We start from the raw sequence: 13,723 nt of genomic DNA, 5'->3' as shown, positions 1-13,723 counted from the left end.
TTTAGAGACGCTCCCTGCCCAATCCCCAATTCCTATCCATTTACAGACGCTCTCTGACCAGTTGACCTTGCTGGCGGGCAGTTTCGGGAAGCCTCACAGGGAAAAGCTTCACCGCCACCCGCAGGGACACAAACGGGATTGTTCCATCCTATTGTGGCTTTGACGCCCTGCTCCAGCTGTGTGCACCCGCTACGGGCGCGGTCTCCCTGCACTTTGTGAATATTCCGCTCCAGCTGCAGATGGAGCTCAGCCACTACCGCGCCTGCTCCTTATCAGAGACAATGCAAATTCTGGAGCGCAGAGCATTCTGGGTACCACAACTGTCATTAATGCCAATCTCTGACATGATAATCAGGTTTTATTTCCTACATTTCATTTCCTGGTATGTCAGTGCGTGTTTTCTTTTCTACCTGTCAGTGCCTGGGAGGAGAGAGTCAGCTTCACTTTGTAGCCGTGAATTTCTGGTGTGAGAATGTGGGTTTTTACTCTGTATGTTTCAGTTTTTGGTTTGTGACTGTTTCTGCTATTGCTATGTGAGTTAACTTTGTGGAAAGAGATGCAGTGGTTTTTGTCGATGTTCATCCCAAGCAGCTCTGTAACACAGGAGTCTGTGCTCTACGGGCTATTCCCAGGGACGCACACCGAGACAAACATCAACTGCTGCTGGAGGACTATCAATTTGGTGAAAGACGCCCTTTGGTCTGCCCGAAACTTGCTGGTCTTCCAGCGAAAAGAGTTGTCCACCACCGAATGTTGCAGACTGGCACATTCCAAGGTCCAGGACTACGTGCTGAGGGACGCACTAAAGCTTGGGGCAGCCGCAGCAAAGGCTCAATGGGGAAAGACCACAGTGTAAGGTCCCCCCACCAAGCTGAACTGAGGGGCTGGATCCATGGGAAACCCCTCGAACTGTATCGGAGAAATTTTGTGTGCTGTAAATGTAAAAATGTATATGGCATGACAATGAAATGGAAGGGTTGTGAGGCAACTCATGATTGTACAGAAGGTAGCTGATCACCTTTGCACTGTTTGTATTCTTTGACTTGATGCTGTTTTAAACTATTTGGGAATGTAATTTTTACAGATTTTTATGAATAAAGTATATTTTGGAAATAAAAAAAAATGTGAGTTTCACCACATATCTGTCAACAACTTTATGTGAACATCAGCTTTTGTCCAGATCTATCAGTTTCTGATATAGAGTCATAGAGTTATACAGCACAGAAACAGGCCCTTCAGCCCATTGTGTCTGTGCTGGCCATCAAGCACCTAACTATTCTGATCCCATTTTCCACTATTTGGCCCGTAGCCTTGTATGCTATAGCATTTCAAGTGCTCATCTAAATACTTCTTAAATGTTGTGAGGGTTCCGGCCTCTACCACCTCTTCAGGGAGTGCGTTCCAGATTCCAACCACCCTCTGGGTAAAATTTTTTTCCTCAAATCCCATCTAAACCTCCTGCCCCTTACCTTAAATCTATGCCACCTGGTTATTGACCCCTCCGCTAAGGTAAAATGTTTCTTCCTATCTAACCCATCAATGCCCCTCAAAATTTTGTAAACCTCAATCTTATCTCCCCTCAGCCTTCTCTGCTCTAAGGAAAACAACGCTAGCCTTTTCAGTCTCTCTTCATAGCTGAAATGCTCCAGCCCAGGCAACATCCTGGTGACTCTCTTCTGCACCCTCTCCAGTGCAATCACATCCTTCCTCTAGTGTGGTGCCCAGAACAGTACACAGTACTCCAGCTGTGGCCTAACTAGCATTTTATACAGCTCCGTCATAACCTCCCTGCTCTTATATTCTCTGCCTCGGACGATCTATATTGGCCTGTAATCTAAGGCTTTCCTCCTCACTATTTACGACACCACCAATTTTCGTGTCATGTGTGAGAAAGGGTTTGATTCTATCCCTATCAGTATCCGTTACATGCATGTGTTTTTAATCTGCACCCCCTCTATTTTATTCTCTGTACTTGTCAGCCTCTTGTAGGTGAGTCTGTGTTTTGCTCTTTATCTCTCAGTCTTCGAAGTATGAGCCTGGGTTTGTACCTAATTTTCTTTGTACCTTGCAGTATGGATATTGAAGAGAGGTTTTTACACATTAACTGCCAAATCCTGATAAGTGATTTTTGGGTTTCACACAGTATCTGTCAGTTTCTTGTCTAGGACTGTTGGTTTTACTCTGTCCCTGGCATTTGCTGGTTTGTTAGTGTGGGGTTTACACTGTACCTGTCAGTTTCTCAGATGTGAGTGTTGGTTTCACTTTGTATAGAATCATAGATCACAGAATACTTACAGCACAAAAGGAGGTTTCAGCTCATCGTGCTTGTGCTGCCTCTCTGCACAAGCAACTCAGCTCATGCCACATCCTCATGTATTCCATGAAAACCTGATTTTTTTTTCCCTTCAGATAATTATCATATATCCTTTTGAAAGCTATGGTTGAATCTTCCTCCGTCACACTCTCAGGCAGTACATATCAGATCTTAACCATTTGCTGCATAAAAAAGGTTTTTCCTCATGTTGCCTTTGGTTCTTTTCCCATTCACCTTAAATCGGTGTCCTCTGCTTACTCAGCCATGAGTAATATTTCCCATTGCTTTCTCAGCACTGATGGATTGTGAGGTGGGAGACAGCCAGAAGTCCCACTGAGCCGCACTGACTCCCAGCTGAAAAAGAAATGAGATAAAGTTCAATCTTTCACAGCGAGATGCTGCAGAGAGTTAAGAGTCCCGAATGAAAGAGAGCGTTTCTCATACTGTTGTTGAATTTCATTTCAAACACTCCTTGTACTCTCTGCTAATGAAGCCTAAAAAATGGAAAAACTAAATGGCGCTCAAACTCACAACCCTGAGATTAAAAGTCCCATGATCAACAGACTGAACTGAATATGTCACTTCTATTGTACCTCTGTTTGGATGGAGGCAACTGTATGCAAGGGCAGCTTTCAAATCCTCCCATGGGTCCACACGTCAGACTAAGTTCCATGTTGTAAACTCAAGCAAAGGAAATCTGCTCACTTCCAAAATTATCAGCAAATTGAAGCTGATTACGATCAACATCATCAGAGGTCAGAACTACCTGGTGAAAGAAGACACCCTGAAGAAGAATCCACAATTATTCAAAGGCATCGACAAAGTGAAAAACAAGAAAATCGATGAGTCAATCCAAGCTAAACAGAAACACTGAAGAATTCCATTCCAGACCAGAACACAATTAGAGGCATTTTTTGTATTCAAAGCTGGGCATTAGTATTTAATAGTTGATATATAATTTTGAATATATTTGAATGTCTTTATTCATTTGGCACTGCTGAACATGAAGCAGTCTTAAATCATTTAATTTTTTTTTGTAAAATCTGACTTACCAGATTAAAATATTAGATCAAGGGAGAAATTTCAAAGATTACTGGACCAGTAATCCAGAGGCCTGGACTCAAGATCCAGTGACAGCCAGGACGTCAAGGCGGGTAACACTCCGCACTAGTCTGCAGTGAGCGATTCCATCGAAGGTAGAGCACAATCTCTTTAATATAAGAATGTATATTTTATAATAATTAATCACTCAAGACCTTCCTGGTCTCTGCATCTCACCTGCTCTCTGGATAAACTTGCAGAAAGTATTTCAACCTGTAAAGCAGGAGTCTAGGGAATGTATAATGATATTTTCTAGCCTTCGGGCAATATTTTAATCAATACAGTGTGGGACAACCTGTCTGGGCACAACTCCATGAGTTTCTCTTTAACTAGTGACCTCACAATCACTAACTTCTATGGTAACAATCTTCAGCTCATCACCTCCGGTACGTAGCTCTAATCTTAATGCACATTTCAACAACCTTTCAAGTCCAGTTACAGTTTTTGTTGCCTTACCTGCACAAGCTTAAAAAGTGAAAAACGGAAGCAAGTTTAACTGAACATTCTGGTGGTCAGTTCGGGCACGGGAAAAAAATGAAAGGACTCGGACCAGGTCGGATGTGGTGCTGTCAGGCTTGGGTCGGGTTTCATTTGCTGACCCGAGCAGGCCTTTAGTTACTGTTACAACCTTATATTCCCACTTGACAATCTGTATATTTTGTTCATTTCAATTTTGTCGACTAGCTCTTTGAATCCAGTTCCCCGGTCCTCAAGCAGGCTCAGTTTGGAAATCGATTCCGCTTTCTGGAAGGCTGAAAGCAATCGATGACCTTAAACTAAAAATGGCAACAGAGAAGGGCTCGTCTGGGATTTGAACCCAGGACCTCTCACATATTAATCACTTATATACCCAAAGCGAGAATCATACCCCTAGACCAACGAGCCACCGTTGGCATGGTTTTTATTCGCTCCTGTGGAATTTCACTGGCACCCACAGCCGATCATGCATTTTTTTCAGCTCAAAACAATATCCTACAAAGCTGAAATAAAAACAGAAAGTGCTGGAAATACTCAGCACCTCTGACAGCATCTGTGGAGAGAGAAACAGAGTTAACATTTCAGGGTTTTCACCTTTTGTTTGAGCCATCTTTTCAGACTGCTTCTGTCCATCCAATCTCACTTTTTACTCTATCCACATTCTAAGGGTGGTGCAGTGGTGAGCACTGTAGCTTCACAACTTCAATGACCCCGATTCAGTTCTGTATACTGCCTGTGTGGAGTTTGCAAGTTGTTTATGTGGGCTTCCACAAGGTACTCTGGTTTCCTCCCACAACGAAAGACTTGTGGGTTGATAGATAATTTGACTGTTGTAAATTGGCCCGAGGGTAGGTGATAGGAGAAATGTGGGGATGTGGTAGGGAATTCTGGGTTAACATAGGATTAGTATAAATGGGTGGTTGATGGTCAGTGCAGACTCAGTGGGCCAAAGGGCCTATATCAGTGCTGTATATCTCTATAACCATTCTCTAAGCAAATGCATTTTTCATGAATTCCTCATTTCTTTTATTAACGACAATTTTATATTTCCGGCCCTTGCTTCATACGATACCACAAGTGGAATCATGTTTCCATCCACCCGATCAAACCCCTTCACTATTTCCTCATATTGCAATGTTTCTTTCACCCTGACAGACTGTGGAGTTTCTGCTGCTTGATTGCAGCTCTTGCTTCCCGCCAGTAGATGTCACCTCACTCCAATATGGTGAAGTTTCCAAATCTGAGAGAGACACAACAGGAAATAATTGTTCACATTATAGTGAATGTGTGGGATTTAGAAATACTAGGAGTGGAGACGAGTTATTATTGAATTTGTCAAACCAAACATATGTTATAATGTTGTGTTAAATCTGTCACTCTGTTGTCTTGATTCTGAGAGTGACATAGACTCATCGAGTCATTGGGTCATTTGTGGTACAGAAGGAGGCCATTCGCCCCATCGAGTACAGGCCAGCTCTCCATGGAGCGATCCAGTCAGTCCCACTCGTCTGCTCGATCCCCCGAGCCCTGTAAATTTATTTCCTTCAAATGCCCATCGAAATTCCTTTTGTAACCAACGATTGTCTCCACTTCCTCCGCCCTCAGGGGCAGCGAGTTACAGATCAATACCAATCACTGTGTAAAAAAGCTCTTCCGCACATTCCCCCTGCGTCTCTTGTCCAAAACCTTCAATCTGAATCCCCTAGTCCTTGTACCAATAGTTACTGGGAACAATTTTTCCTTGCCAACTTATCTAAAACTGTCATAGCCTTCGACACCTCTATCCATTCTCCCCTCAATCTCCTTTGATACAGGCAGAAAAAACCCTGTTTTTCTAACCTAACCTTGAAACTAAAACCCTCCATCCCTGGAACTATTCTGGTAAATCTCCTCTGCATCCTCTCAAGAATCCGCACATCCTTTCTAAAGATTGGTGAGCAGATCTGGATGCAACACTCCAATTGGGGCCTAACCAGAGTTCAGCATAACAACCCTGCTTTTGTACTCAATGTCTCTATTTATAAAGCCCAAGATCCCACATGCTTTGCTAACCACTCTCACAATATATCTTGCCAACTTCAAAGAATGATGGTCATGTACTCCAGGCCCCTCTATTCCAGCACACTCTTCAGAACTGTAGCATTGAGTATATATTGCCTCTCCCTATTTCTTCTGCTAAAATGCATCACCTCACACTTGTCACTATTAAATTCCATCTGCCACCTGTCTGCCCATCCTACTAGCCGATAACTATCCTGTTTCAGGCAGTTCATATCATCCTCACTGTTTGCCACTCCTCCAAGTTTGTTGTCATCGGCATATTTTGAGATTCTACTCAATATTCCAAGATCCAAGTCATTAATCTGTAGCAAAAAAAAGCAATGGTTCTAGCACTGACCCTTGGGGAACACCACTGTCGACTATCCTCCGGTCTGACCAAGAACCATTTCATATGACTCGCTGTTTTCTGTCCTTAAACCAATTTCCTATCCAAATGGACACTGACCCTCCTAATCCATGAACCTCAATTTTGTTAACCACCCTTTTATGTGGTACTTTATAAAATGCTTTTGTAAAATCCATATAAACAACATCCACTGCATTCCCTTCATCAACTTTCTCAGATAGTTTATCAAAAAATGCAGTTAGATTCATCAAGCATGAACTTCCATTTTTAAATCCATGCCCACTCTCCTTAATTAACTCAAACCTCTCCAAATGACTTGATTTTTTCCCTGACCTGTTGGTCTTGTGCTTATAGCAAGCTCACCACAGAGCATGTATTTGGCAATGTGACTGTCATTCATTTGGCCCAGTCAACAGAGCCGCCTCTGACTCAAGAGGGCAAACATGCTGCGGATCCCTGCACGCTGGTGTACTTCCTCATTCGGCACTCTGTCCTGCCAGGAGATGCCCAATATCCATCTGAGGCAGTGGAGGTGGAAGCTGTTCAGCTGCTTTTCTTGGCTTGTATAAGTTGTTGATGCTTCTCTACTATAAAGGAGGGTGCTGAGAACACAAGCCTGGTACACATGGAGTTTTGTATTTTCGGTCAGTTTGCTGTCGGTTCACACCCGTCTTCTCAACTTTGACATGACAGCTGCAGCATTGACAATCCTGGTGCTGATTTCAGCATCAAGGGACAGATTGCTGGTGATTGTTGATCCAAGGTATGTGAACTGTTGACAACCTCCAAAGTGAGGTTGTCAATGTTGATGGAAAGTGGAGTCTCTACGTCCAAGTCTCTACGTCCAAGTGGAGTCTTGCCAAGATGAACAGCTTGTCGTCAGCTCTGATATACAGGCGAACACCCCCATCTGAGTCACTGAAAGTGTACAATAGCAGCATGGAGAAGAATACACCAATTATAAAGGATGTGATAACTAGACAGTTAGAAAATAATGATATGATTGGGCAGAGTCAACATAGATTTATGAAAAGGAAAACAGGCTTGAAAAAACCCGTTGAGTTTTTTGAGGATGTTACCTGTAGAACAGATAAAGGAGAACCAGTGGATGCTTTGGTAATGTCCCACACAGGAGGTGAGTAAACAAAATTAGAGCACATAGGATTGGGGATAATATACTGGTGTGGATTGAGAATTGGTTAACAGACCGAAAACAGAGAGCAGGAATAACGGGTCCTTCTCAGGATGGCACGCTGTTACTATTGGGGTACTGCAAGGATCAGTGTTGGAGCCACAGCTGTTAACAACCGAAATAAATGATTTGGATGTGGGGATTAAATGTAATATTTCCAAGTTTGCAGATGACACAAAGCTAGGTGAAGTGTGAGCTGTGAGAAGGATGCAGAGAGGCTTCCAGGGAACCTGGAGAGGCTAAGTGAATGGGAAAGAACATGGCAGATGGAATATAATGTGAATAAGTGTGAAGTTCTCCACTTTGGTGGAATAAACAGAAAGACAGAGTATTTCTTAAATGGTGAGAGGTTGGGAAGTGTTGATGTCCAAAGGGACCTGGGTGTCCTTGTTCATGAGACACTAAAAGCTCTTGTGCAGGTGCAGCAATCAATTAGGAAGGCAAATGGTATGTTGGCCTTCACACGAGGGGTCTTGAGTACGGGAGTAAAGATGTCTTGTTGCAATTGTATAGAGCCTTGGTGAAACCGCGCTGGAGTATTGTGTATAGTTTGGTCTCCTCATCTAAGGAAGGATATACTTGCCATAGAGGGAGTGAAACAGAGGGTCACCAGACTAATCCCTGGGATGGTGGGACTGAAACTGGGCCTGTATTCCTTAAAGTTTCGAAGAATGAGAGGTGATCTCATTGAAACTGATAAAATTCTTACAGGGTGTGACAGTGTGGATGTAGATAGGATGTTTGCCCTGGTTGGTGAGTCTAAAACCAGGGGACATAGTCTCAGAATAAGGAGTAGGCCATTTAAAACTGAGATAGGGTTGAATTTCTACACTCAGACGGTGGTGAATCATTGGAATTCTCTACCCCAGAGAGCTGTGGCAGTTCAATCATTGTGCATGTTCAAGACAGAAATTGTTAGAAATCTTGATACTCATGACATCAAGGGATATGGGGAGAGCACGGGAAAGGGGCGTTGAGGTAGATGATCAGCCATGATCGAATTGAATGGCAGAACAGGCTCGACGGGCTGAATGGCCTACTCCTATGTTCCTCTGTTCCTAAGAGAGTTGGCGCCAGCGCGCAGCCCTGCTTTACCCCACTGCTGATCTTGAAAGTGTCTGATGTTGCTCCATTGTAACTGATGGAACTGTGCATGTTCTCGTGGAAAGAAGAGATGATGCCCAAGAGGTCAGGAGGGCAGCCGAGTTTCCATCGCAGTTTGAAGAGTCCGTCTCTGCTGACAAGATCAAAGGCCTTGGTGATGTCTTTTAAAATATGTGCGGCTCTGTGGCGCAATGGATAGCGTGTTGGACTTCTAAATAATGATAAAGAAGGCATTCAAAGGTTGTGGGTTCAAATCCCACCAGAGTCAGATTTTGGACCAGAGACAGAAGAGCACAACGGAACAGAGAGTTTACAAGTGTGTCAAAAGCACCAACTCAGAGACAGAGCGCGAGAGAGGAGCACGGCAGGAGCGGAGCAGGGGTAAAAAAATCAAGGAGTGACATCACAATGGAGAGTGAGAGCAGGGAAACAGAGAGCCGCTGGGGTGAGTTTCCAGGATTTGGTTCTGACTTCGGTGCAGTGGAAGGAGCTGTTTGGTGAGGATCTGGTAAGCTGTGACATCACAGGCAAGCAGGTAGTTGATTGGTTTGGGAAAAGCTGCATGTTTGATGAGTATCTGGTCAGTGATTAAGGTCCATTTTAGTCCTAATGTTTAAAATAGTAAACAAACTAGTAGTAAGCTTAATAAAATATACAATAAAATAAATAATTGAATAAAATAATTAAGTAGTTAATTGAAACACGTTAAGGATGACAGGACAGGTGATGTGTCACAGCTGCAGCATGTGGGAGCTCCTGGATGCCAGTGTGATCCAGAGCAAACACATCTGCAGCAAGTGTAGTATCTGTTCTTATCAGTGCTTATTTGATTGAGAAGAGACCATGATCATTGCCTTTTGATCCTGGGGGAACTTTGAGTAAAATGGCTATAACCAATTTTCGAGTTTCGGGCCAGGGAGTGCGCAACACTGTTCGGGTGGTCGTGAAGGACAAGGAAGGAGATGCACCGGTCGATCGCACCTTCTTCATCAAGAAAATTCTCTTCGATTGCTGCGGATTTCAAGCGACGGACGTCTTCTGCCTGCAGGATTTCCCCAGCAGTGGATACTTCGACGTGACGTTCCGGAACGTCGCGGGATGCATCAAGTTTCTGAAGGCGTTCAAGGAGAAAGGGGACCGGGCGCCACTGTCGATCCTCACAGCGGAGCCGCTCTTCACGTTTCCGTCACAACGGGACCGGGTGGTGACGATTCACCTCTACAACCCCCATGTTCCGGTGGTGGATGTACTCACCTTTCTCGCCAGGTACGTCGAGGTGGCCGGCAGCAGCACTGATGTCAAGGACCCCTTTGGGATCTGGACCAGCAAGCGGCAGGTCAAGGTGACCTTGAAGGTAGATCCCAGTGGAGCCATCATCCACCCTCCCTCCAGCTTCGCTATCGGGGGAAGTCGAGGCTTCTTGGTCTACGCTGGGCAGCCCAGAGTTTGCCGCACCTGTGGCAAATCTGGTCACATGGCAGCCAACTGCAGCACGGTTGTTTGCAAGAACTGCAAGGAGGAAGGCCATCAGACCAAGGACTGTAAGCAGACTAAGTGTTGCAACTTGTGCGGCGCGGCAGGCCATCTCTACAAGACCTGCCCCAAACGTTGCCTCAGCTATGCTCAGGCGGCAAGGTCCAAGGAAAGGCCGGGAGAAGGTTCGACGAAGGCGTCCGCTGTTCGAAAGGAGACCAGCAACTTTCTCCACAGTGAGGAACTTCAACCTGAGAAGGAAGGGGAGGCAGCTGAAACCAACGACCCAGCACCAACCCAGCGCCCGGAAACCCCTCCTCCACAGACAGAATCAATGGAGGAGGAGGCAGCAGATGGACAAACAGGTCAGTGGCAAGTGGTCCAGAGGAAAACCATAAAGAAAAAACATCCCAAAGCCACCACCCAAACCAGTGGCAAGAGGAGGCTCTCTTCTGAATCAGACTGCAACAACTCCTCTTCACTGGACGGGGAAATGCTGGAACGACAGCCCCTACAAAAGAGGCGGCAGAACTCCGAGATGGATGATAAAGCATCCCAGCCCCCGGGCACTGGAAGCTGTGATGGGCCCGGCGTGGCCCAACCCCAATGCCCCACACGTAACGACGTGGCCAACGCATCTCAGCTCCGGGACACCGGGAGCAAAGACACGTCTGGCGCACCTGAGCTCCGGGAGACCGGGAGCTGTGATGTTTTCGAGGAGGAACAGATGGAAGCAGCTGAGGACAACCAAATGCTCTCTGCCTACAAGACCCCCCCGATGTCACCCGTGCGGCACAAACCCTGCATGAAAAATCAGGAGGGGTTTCTGAGCCCAACCAACGTGAAACTGCTTGCGCACACGATGGGTATGCAGGAACATCCCGAAGGACTGGGACTAGCGAGGACAAATGGTATGGTAAGCAACAACTAATTTTTAGTTAAAAAATGGGTGTAAGAATTGCTTCCATTAATGTGCGTAGCATTAAATCTACTACGCGATGTGTTTCAACCTTGGATTACCTTGCCAAGGTCAAAGCTGACCTACTGTTTCTGCAGGAGTGTTGAATACCACACCTCAGCACCTACAGGCAGTGGTCGCGATGGTGGTCCCACGGGCCATCGATCTGGTCGGGGGGTAATGACTGCCGTTCCTCCGGCCTGGGTATTCTGCTGCGGGGAGGTAACTTCACCATCTCCGAAGTTAAGGAGGTGGTGGGCGGCCGCCTCCTCGTAGCAGACGTGATGTACAACAACGCTCCGCTCCGGTTGATCAACGTGTACGCCCCGGTACAACGCAGCGAGCGGCTGACCGTCTTCCAGCAGCTCCCACTGCTGCTGGCGACGTCCAGGCCGGTCATCCTAGGCGGTGACTTCAACTGCATCATCGATGCCGCTGGACGATCCGGCAGTGACGACAGCAAACTGGACGCTACGTCCAGATTCCTAGCAGAAACAGTTAAGGATGCCAAACTGCACGACGTCTTCAGCAAACCTGCAGACGGAGCGCAGCGCAGATACACATGGTCAAGATCGGACGGGTCTGCCCGTTCCAGGATTGACTTCCTGTTTGTGTCCCGTGCTGTCACGGTCGGATCCACCGACGTCAAGCCGGTGTTCTTCTCCGACCACTGCCTCTTACTGGCCGACTGTCACTTACAGGACGACCAGCGGGTTGGCAGAGGGACGTGGAAGCTCAATGCGACACTGCTGACCCCAGAGAACGTTGAGGAACTCAAAAGGGATTACAAAGGTTGGAGGACCGTGAAACCCCTCTTTGAGTCTCCAGTTCACTGGTGGGAAGCGATTAAGGAGAACATCAAGAGGTTCTTCATCCACAAAGGTGTTCAGAAGGCGAGAGAGAGACAGAGGGAACTGTCCCGACTCCAGAAAATTATGCAAAATCTACTCCGGTTGCAGTCAATGGGGGTCGAGGTCAAGGAGGACCTCCAAGAGGTGAAGAGCCAGCAGGCCTCGCTCTTTGCCAAGGAGGCCTCCAAGATCATCTTCCGGTCCAGAGTCCGCTCCATCGAGCAGGATGAGACGTGCTCGCGTTACTTCTTCCAAAAGGTACACAGAGAGAGCTCTGTTATCAGCAGCCTGAAGGAAGAAGATGGCTCGGTAACGTCTTCGCAGCCCGACATACTCAGGATCAGCAAATCCTTTTATGCTGGGCTGTATGACGCGAAGCCCACAGACAGCAGAGCCTCCCAGTCCTTCCTGTCATCTATCACAGAGGTCTTAGATGACAGCAGGAGGGAGGGACTGGACAAGCCGCTAACTCTGGACGAGCTGACAAAGGCCGTCGAGTCTTTCGAGACGAGTAAAACTCCCGGGAGCGACGGCTTACCGGTCGAGTTGTACTCGGCCCTGTGGGACTGGGTCGGCCCGGACCTGCTGGAAGTATACGAGAGTATGCTCCTGGCCGGCAGCATGTCAGAATCCATGAGAAAAGGCATCATCACCCTCATTTACAAGTAGAAGGGGGAGAGGGCAGAAATCAGAAATTGGCGGCCCATCTCACTGCTTAATGTTGATTACAAGATTCTGTCCAAAGTCATAGCCAGTCGAGTCAAGTCTGCTCTGGAGTTGGTGATTCACCCCGATCAGACCTGTACTGTACCCGGCAGGAAGATCTCTGATAGTCTCGCGCTACTCAGGGATACGATCGCCTACGTACGGGACAGGAGGGTGGACACCTGCCTCATCAGCCTGGACCAGGAGAAGGCTTTTGACAGGATATCGCACACCTACATGATGGACGTGCTTTCCAAAATGGGGTTTGGGGAGGGAATCTGCAATTGGATCCAACTGCTCTACACAAACATCAGTAGCGCAGTGTCAATCAACGGGTGGGAATCGGAAAGTTTCCCGATCAAATCTGGAGTCAGACAGGGTTGTCCTCTGTCCCCGGTCTTGTTTGTTTGCTGTATTGAACCCTTTGCTGAGTCTATTAGGAAGGATGCGAGCATAAGAGGGGTGACAATCCCAGGCAGCGGAGGCACTCAGGTCAAAATCTCCCTGTACATGGATGACGTCGCCGTCTTCTGCTCGGATCCGCTGTCCGTGCGCAGACTGATGAGCATCTGCGACCAGTTCGAACTGGCCTCGGGAGCCAAAGTTAACCACGGCAAGAGCGAGGCATGTTCTTTGGGAACTGGGCTGACCGATCCTTTGTCCCCTTCACCGTCAGGTCAGACTACCTGAAGGTGCTGGGGATATGGTTCGGAAGGGCCGGGGCGTGCACCAAAACATGGGAGGAGCGAGTAGCCAAGGTACGACAAAAGTTGGGCATGTGGGGGCAGCGATCTCTCTCCATTGTGGGTAAGAACCTGGTCATCAGGTGCGAGGCGCTCACATTGTTGCTCTACGTGGCGCAGGTCTGGCCCATACCCCACTCCTGCGCCGTGGCAGTCACCCAAGCCATTTTCCGCTTCGTCTGGGGATCTAAAATGGACCGGGTCCGGAGGGACACGATGTTCAAATCTCTGGACATGGGCGGGAAAAATGTACCCAACGCGGCCCTCATCCTGATGACCACCTTCGTGTGCGGCTGCATCAAGCTGTGTGTCGATCCCCAGTACGCAAACTCCAAGTCTCACGATGTGCTGAGGTTCTATCTGTCCCCGGTGTTGCGAAGGATGGGCCTGGTCACATT

The 13,723-nt window shown here is 47.1% G+C and overlaps 2 non-coding genes across 2 annotated transcripts; one reads left to right on the top strand and one right to left on the bottom strand.

Annotated features, from left to right (window-relative positions):
* Positions 1-4,211: 4,211 nt before the first annotated feature.
* trnap-ugg (transfer RNA proline (anticodon UGG)) lies at positions 4,212-4,300 on the bottom strand. The gene is given in 2 exon segments: positions 4,212-4,247; positions 4,265-4,300. It is a non-coding gene; the product is annotated as a tRNA-Pro (tRNA).
* Positions 4,301-8,772: 4,472 nt separating this feature from the next.
* Positions 8,773-8,863, top strand: trnar-ucu (transfer RNA arginine (anticodon UCU)). The gene is given in 2 exon segments: positions 8,773-8,809; positions 8,828-8,863. It is a non-coding gene; the product is annotated as a tRNA-Arg (tRNA).
* Positions 8,864-13,723: the final 4,860 nt, after the last annotated feature.

This window comes from Heterodontus francisci, chromosome 35, assembly GCF_036365525.1.
Source record: "Heterodontus francisci isolate sHetFra1 chromosome 35, sHetFra1.hap1, whole genome shotgun sequence".
NCBI classification, from domain to species: domain Eukaryota; kingdom Metazoa; phylum Chordata; class Chondrichthyes; order Heterodontiformes; family Heterodontidae; genus Heterodontus; species Heterodontus francisci.
This window is presented reverse-complemented; position numbering and strand designations above follow the sequence as displayed.